This window comes from Notolepis coatsorum, assembly GCF_963971535.1.
Source record: "Notolepis coatsorum genome assembly, chromosome: 4".
Lineage (NCBI taxonomy): Eukaryota > Metazoa > Chordata > Actinopteri > Aulopiformes > Paralepididae > Notolepis > Notolepis coatsorum.
In genome coordinates, this window is record NC_140168.1 from 44,685,780 (window position 1) to 44,693,279 (window position 7,500).

General features: G+C 42.9%; 2 pseudogenes across 2 annotated transcripts in view; both read left to right on the forward strand.

Annotated features, from left to right (window-relative positions):
• LOC311226498 (beta-1,4-galactosyltransferase 1-like) overlaps nt 1-7,500 on the forward strand; it is a 690,468-nt pseudogene that overhangs the window by 609,357 nt on the left and 73,611 nt on the right. The gene's annotated exons all lie outside the window — the stretch shown is intronic.
• Nucleotides 1-7,500, forward strand: part of LOC311227563 (RNA-binding motif, single-stranded-interacting protein 3-like) — a 107,612-nt pseudogene that overhangs the window by 83,615 nt on the left and 16,497 nt on the right. Inside the window, exons 6-7 of the transcript XR_014621043.1 lie at nt 3,757-3,867; nt 4,282-4,344. The product of XR_014621043.1 is annotated as an RNA-binding motif, single-stranded-interacting protein 3-like (transcript). The remainder of the gene's footprint in view (nt 1-3,756; nt 3,868-4,281; nt 4,345-7,500) is intronic.

Below are 7,500 nucleotides of genomic sequence, written 5' to 3' on the forward strand. Positions count from 1 at the left end.
GACAGGCAGCAGTACAAACATAAATACATAGCTACACACAGAAAACACAAACGAGACAAAATATAAAGAAGAATAAAAAACAAGCAACATTCCCAGAGAGATGGAGTCAGTTTTGTAATCAGATACATTAAAAACATCGACTTCCTAAGGAATCCGCCTCTAATTCAGAGGGACAGGAAATGATGAAACCACAGGGAGCTGCGTGAGGCGCCTGCCGCAGCGAGACGAGCCGCCCGCTTGCTAGGAGCACTATACAGAGCGGAAAGTACCCAGAAGGATTTATCAACCGTTCATAAAAGCAAACATGAAGAGGAAATTAAAAAATATCAATACATTTGTCAGTTACACATTTAAGCTCCTAATCCCTCCTGCGAGCGTGTAAATAAGAAAAGCTGTGGCAAATTGTGATCTCATAGACTTCTTTTCACTGCTGTTGAATGTCAGCTAATGTTAGCATGCTAGTTTAGCTTGATATCATTAACTACCTTGTAAACAGTAGACCACTCCGCTGCTCCTGATGCTCTGAACAAACACGGGAGCCTGAATCAGCAGGCTTATGACATCAACCCACGCTCTCTGAAACCTCTTTTCATCAGTTACACAATAGCAGCTAATCAACTAATCATAAAGAAACAGCCAAGGCAAATAAATGGGCTATAAAGAATAATGACAACATCGCCTTAGGTTCTGAACTCTCATCATTGCCATGTGGTTTTGTTAAATGATTGGCTTCAGCTCAAGGGAGAGGCTTGCATTTGATTTTCAATCTGCTATGAAATTCATATGACATTGTGTATGTCAAGTAACAATGACCCACGTGAGACCCAGGTTTGAATTTATAAAAACATTTTAACAATCAAATGGACATTTTCACCATTGAATGTATAGACTTTTTCACAATTAATAGTTATTGAATATTTTTTTCACAATTTAATAGTTATTGAATATTGAACATTCGCTTGACAGCCCTAACTTGCACACACACACACACACACACACACACACACACACACACACACACACACACACACACACACACACACACACACACACACTCACACACTCACACACACACACACACACACACACACACACACACACACACACACACACACACACACACACACACATACACTCAAATACACTGTTAAACACACACAATACACAGACACACACACACACGCGCGCGCACAATACACACACACACAAAGCGAGCGTAGCCTAGCAGAGTTAAAGGCTTGGTTTTGAAGGCGGTCCTCCAGAGGTGTGTCTGTTGGGGGACTGGAGATATCATGACAGGGGATGAAAGAGCAGCAACGGTTTCAATGCTTTCCTTCATGTTCCAAAGAAGCTTCTGGCGTTGTGATCCACCCATTAGGGGAAACCTATTTTCAACACACACACACACACACACACACACACACACACACACACACACACACACACACACACACACACACACACACACACACACACACACACACACACACACACACACACACACACACACACACACACACACACACACACACACACACACACACACACACACACACACAAAGATCAGAGGCCTGTGCCGCAGCAGAGCCTGCTCGTCGCCTGCCTGGAGGCCTGCCGGGTTAAGGCAGGAAGTCAGCCTTCAGTCCTTTGTGTAATAATCTATGAGCCGCTACACCAGTCCATAGTGTTGTTACATCAGCAGAGAGTATTGACTGCTTTTAGACGATAGCGTATTGATGTCTTGAAAATGTCACTTTGTACTTTTGCCATGTATTGACAGAATATCCCTTCTCTGTCTCCACCGCTGTTGTCCTTCCCTCAACCCTGCACCCCTCCCTCCGCTCTCCCTCTCTCTCTCTTCCTCCCTCTCATCTCGTCCTCCCTCTCATCTCTCCTTCCGTTTGGTCTCTCTCTCTCTATCCTCCCTGTCCCCTCGCCTCCTGTCTCTCCCCCTCTCCCTCACCCCCTATCTCTCCTCCCTGTATTTATTGCATGCTTTATCGTTTTCTTCTCCATCCTCCCTTCACTAGGTCCGCTCACACCGACCACACAGACACAGGATATAGGTTAGCAGAAGTAGATAGAAATCGATCGTTTATTTACGTTGGCCTAAAGCAGGCGGCTCGGGGAGGCGTGTGCGCTGCTGGGCAGGTGCACTCAGCAGGGGAGAGGAAGAGGGGGAGGGAACCTATCGAGGACACTCGTCTCCAACCCGGTGGAGTGGCCTCAGGAAGGGGGACACTTCGACCTGCCTGTGAGGGGGGGGCCTCCGGAAAGGGGAAAAGATCACATTGGCCCGTGAGGCTCCACCCGGTGGAGACGCCACAGTAGGGGGAATCGAGCGCTTGCCCGATAGGGGTATATACTAGACATAGTGGGACAGAGACCCCATTCCAGAGGGAAGCACAAATAAATAAAACTAGGTAGCCTGGGCCAATAAGGAATTCTTGGGGGAGAAAATAATCTTCCCTGACCCCTCACTGAGACGATGGAGCTATCTTCTCTGACCCCTCACTGAGACGATGGAGCTATCTTCTCTGACCCCTCACTGAGACGATGGAGCTATCTTCTCTGACCCCTCACTGAGACGATGGAGCTATCTTCTTTGACCCCTCACTGAGACGATGGAGCTATCTTCCCTGACCCCTCACTGAGACGATGGAGCTATCTTCCCTGACCCCTCACTGAGGAGATGGAGCTATCTTCTCTGACCCCTCACTGAGGCGATATCTCCCCTGAATGTCGGCCTTGCCACTGTATAGCTAACGGTGAGGGGGGTTACATTCCAGCGAAGGATAAAGGCAGATCGAGGAATGACGGAGTATAATTAGGCAGCGGAAGCGTAGATGGAGAATGCAGAGAATTCTCAGAATGATGTTCCAGCATTACCATGAGGATATACTTACCTGTACTTACCGTAGGGATACGGCCTGTTGGGCGAGAATGTTATGGCGAGCATAAGACATACAATAGTATACAGAGGAACTGAAAACACACACCTTCTGAGTTTACACTAGGAAGAAATGAGACAGAAGGTAGGAAAAGAGGAGGCTTTGAAGGGGACAGCGCTGAAGAGAGGGACAAATGGCGAGCCGCCAGCAGTACATCCGTGGAAGAGCTGTATGGTGAATTCGGTAGATTCGGTGGTTCTGTTCTGCCACGTATGAGGAACTGAGAGGGGATAGAGAGGGGAAGGAAGACAGTGTGTGGCGCACGTCATGGTGTGAGCATCCTCCCGGAATTCATATACAATACTTACCTCCATCCTCTCCTCTGTCTCTTCCTCCCATCCTGTACTCTCCTCCTCCCCTTATCCCCTGCCTTTATCTCCCCCTCCCCCTACCGGCTCTCTCCCTTCACCCTCTCCTCTTCCCATGCCCACTGCCTCCCTCATTGCTGTGTAGTACTGTTTGACACAATCATGAAGTTACAAAGAGGCCTATTAAGATGTTAGATCTTAAACTGTGTGATTTAATGTTCTTACCTTGACTTTGTCTATTTTGCTGCTATCTATTTTATACTTACAGAATTTTATGTGTGCACTTTTCTGTAAATCTTATGCAAATGGTATGCCTGTCTTCTTTTACTGCTGTGAAGCACTTTGAGCTGCAATTTGTGTATTAAAAGTGCTATACAAATACGGTGTATTATTATATATTATTATTATTATCTAATCTCATCTCATCTCATCCTATCTTATCTTGTTGTATCTTATATTATCATACAGTGTATTGTTATCTTATCTTGTGTCTGCAGGGTGCAGTGATAACACCAGCCATGGACCACACCATGTCCATGCAGCCAGCCAGCATGATGGGCCCTCTCGCCCAGCAGATGAACCATATGTCCCTGGGAACTACAGGAAGTGTGAGTACACTGCACCACTAACACTGCAGGCGTTAGGGCTATGGCTGGCCTGGACCACATACACACACACACAAACACACACACACACACACACACCAGTGTTGTAGTACTCGAGTCCTGGACTGATTTTCAGGACTCGTGACTCGACTAGGACTTGAGCACTGATGACTCAGACTTGGACTTGGACTCAAGCATTGATTGCATTTGGAAGGTGCAGACGAGGACTCTGACTTGTTCATTGATAAATACAGTTATTTATTTAAAATTGTAATAGGCCATAATCATTTGGCATAAGATATTGAAGGCTAATGCATTTGTTTGGCTATTGTGTCACAAACTAAATAAACTCCCTTTGAAATGGTGGCCGCTGTGTCATTTATGTTTAATGTAGACCTTTTTTTATTTGTATGTCAGCCCTTCGACTGCCAGAGTGGAGTGGACTCAACCTTGATGACTCGGACTTGGACTCGAACTAGGGTAATGGGGGGACTCGACTCTGACTCGACTCTGGCTCTTCTTTGGTGACTCGGACTTGGACTCGGACTCGAACACTGGGGACTCGATTTAGTGACTTGACTACAACACTGACACACACAAAGACACACTGTCTCCACAAGCTAAATGATATCCCAGGCTGCATCATTAGTACTTTAACAGTGGAACCCTGATGAATGCAAACCAACTATTACTTTATACTAGATTGAAGTCACCAATGTTCACATTGAACAAAAGCTGTTCAACACCTTTGACATCTGATTATCACCAGATTTATTTCACGTCACAAATAGATCAATACAGTCCGTATTAAGTGATGTTGTGTTTCCTTTTCAAATGTAGCCCTAACCCTATCAAAACAGCAGTCAAAGTGTATATTTTCAGCACTACATTTGTTTAGCAATGATTTTAAGTGTTATTAGTGAAATATGAGTTTATGAAAATCTCGGATGATTTAGATGCAAGGACGCCGTCATGAAATCGTTGTAGTCCTAAGAAAGAGGAGACCCAGAGCTTTCGATGGACATAGACATTTCAGAAAACTACACTACCCAGCTCACTTCCAACTCTGCCAATGGAAAGAGGAGATTTGGGTCAATCCATAGATGTATGACTTGGCCATAATAAGGTCATTTATAGGCCTGATATTCTACATTCTATTTCATATTGCATGTGTCTGGATGGCAAAATTCAGTACTGTATCTACAAACAACCCTGTAAATCATCTACCCTTTGTTCGTTTGCTTAGATTTTTAGTAGCCTACACTTGATCTCAAGAAGGAGCTGAATGATGATGAGTTTTTCACTTTTGGTAAACTTTTAGCATGGTGTTATTCACCGTCAAAGATGAAGAAAGAAAATATGAATAATAATAATAATTTATATTCTCCTTTGGTTCATTGCAATTTACTCAAGCACATTCCCTGAGGTCCATAGATGTCCCTAGATACCAAGAACATGCAAATGGACCTTGTAGAAGTGGAGAAATCTTCCATTTACTTGGGAATGTACTTTTAGGAGAATTTTCTGAAAATATGGCTAGGGCTTAACAGGCTACGGTTCATGAACAAGGTTTCAGGTGAAAATAATCAATACGTCTAGCATTGTAGCTTAGCCAGAATGTCATAACCATATCAGTGGAACTATCATTAATCATCATATAGAATACACCATGTATATCTAAGATTTAAGATTTAAGATTTGTTTATTAAGGACAATGCAAATTAATAAACATCATTTACATGAGTGTATGCATAACATCACAGCATGATAGGGACATAAATATAGCACAGGGCTAATTTCCACCCGTAGTCCTAACATAAAACAAACACAAAACGGACCTTACAACGTTCAAGTTTCAAGTTTCTTTATTAGTTGTCATACAGAAGTACAGAATACTTTTATATAAAATGCTTCTTTCTGTTTTGCTCCAGAGATTGTGCTAGATAAAAATAGATAAGTATAAAAAGTATAGTAAGTATAAAATAGAAGTCAAGTACGTTCATTCATAAAAACTGACATCACTGACATGACCACACTAACATAACATTCAGTCAGTACAACATCACTAACATGCCCTAATGAGTGCATATTTGGCTGTCTAACAGCCATTTCCTGAGTTGGCCCCTAAAGGTGGACAGGGTGGTACAATCCCTTAAGGGGACCGGAAGGCTGTTCCATGTTCCACTTCCCTTTATCGATAGAACATTCTAAAATTGACCTCACAATCCCCTCTGGTGTTTGACCTAGTGGCTAATCCAGTGTTCCTTTTCTCGTGGATAAACTCCTTGAGATGGGGAGGGGCTAACTACTCTATTTTGCTTATCTACTCTGTAAGCAAAGGCGTGGTGCATCATGAACTTTATCCATAACCCCGCAACTGTCATATTCACCTTATTTGGACAGAATGAAAAGGTGGTGCGTGCTCCTAACCTGACCCGCCAGGTGGTCTGTTACACAGAACCAGCTGGGAAGTCGTCTTTTCAAACTGTTTGGAACAGCGCCGGCAGAAAATACTTGACAGAGTATCTGTGTCCGCAGGCGCCAGTAGTTCCTCAAAGGAGGTTCTGACGCAAGCGCATTATTTGAAGCCTGATGAGACGTCGATTATCGAGGTGATCTCGTGATCTCGCGAAGCTAGCAGCCTGCAAGGTTAAGTTGTTCCAGTCATTTGGCTGTGATAGAAGTGTGTTGTGTGTCGTTCCCTCTTGCATCGTGTCAGGTTGTGTCATGGTTTTGTCAGTGAAGAAAGACAGACATACAGACGTGTGCGTAAAAAATGTGCATTAAACTCTGGGAAAGGTCCAATGAGGCTGCTGTCTTTAGGTGTGTGTGTGTGTGTGTGTGTGTGTGTGGTGTTTGTTTGTTTGTTTGTTTATTAACACAGTTAAACAGAAGTAAAAACAATACATAATAAGTTATAACGATTGTGAAGGAGAAGTTAGAAGCCTAGAGGCTTATCAAGAACGTCCCCCGTTTTATAAAATCAAACATACAAAAATACAAGAATATGCATATTATAAAATACCAGAATACATTAAAAGATTTGTGTTAATACAAACATACATACACACAGTACATACATGGATATACTGTGTACATAATAATATATAACAACCCACCCACCTGCCTATAAACCTACCCACCCACATAACCAAATGCATACCTACATGTATGACCTGTTATCTATCTACTACTTTTGGATGAGAATTTCTTTGTAGTTTGCTTTAAAAATAAGCAGAGATGGAGATTTCCTCAGCATAGGATCAGCTGCATTCCAAAGATTGGACCCTCTATACCTCACTGAGAACTGCCTAAGTGAAGTACCACAATAAGGTATATGCAGGTCCCTGGACTGACGTGTAGCATATGAATGGACATCTGAATTAAAAGAAAAAAACTATTAAAACCATTTGGTAGATTGTGATCATGAATGCATTTGTACACAAATATACATATCTGTAAAGAATGAACCTCAGACACAGTCAGAATGTTAGTTTCTTGAAAAGAGGAGCAGATGGTTCAAATCGATCTGAGGGTTGCCAGTCTAACAAATCTTTTTTGAAGTAAAATAATTTTTGAAGATGAGATGAATGAGTGCTAGCCCAAATTATGTTACAATAAGATATGTAAGGAAAG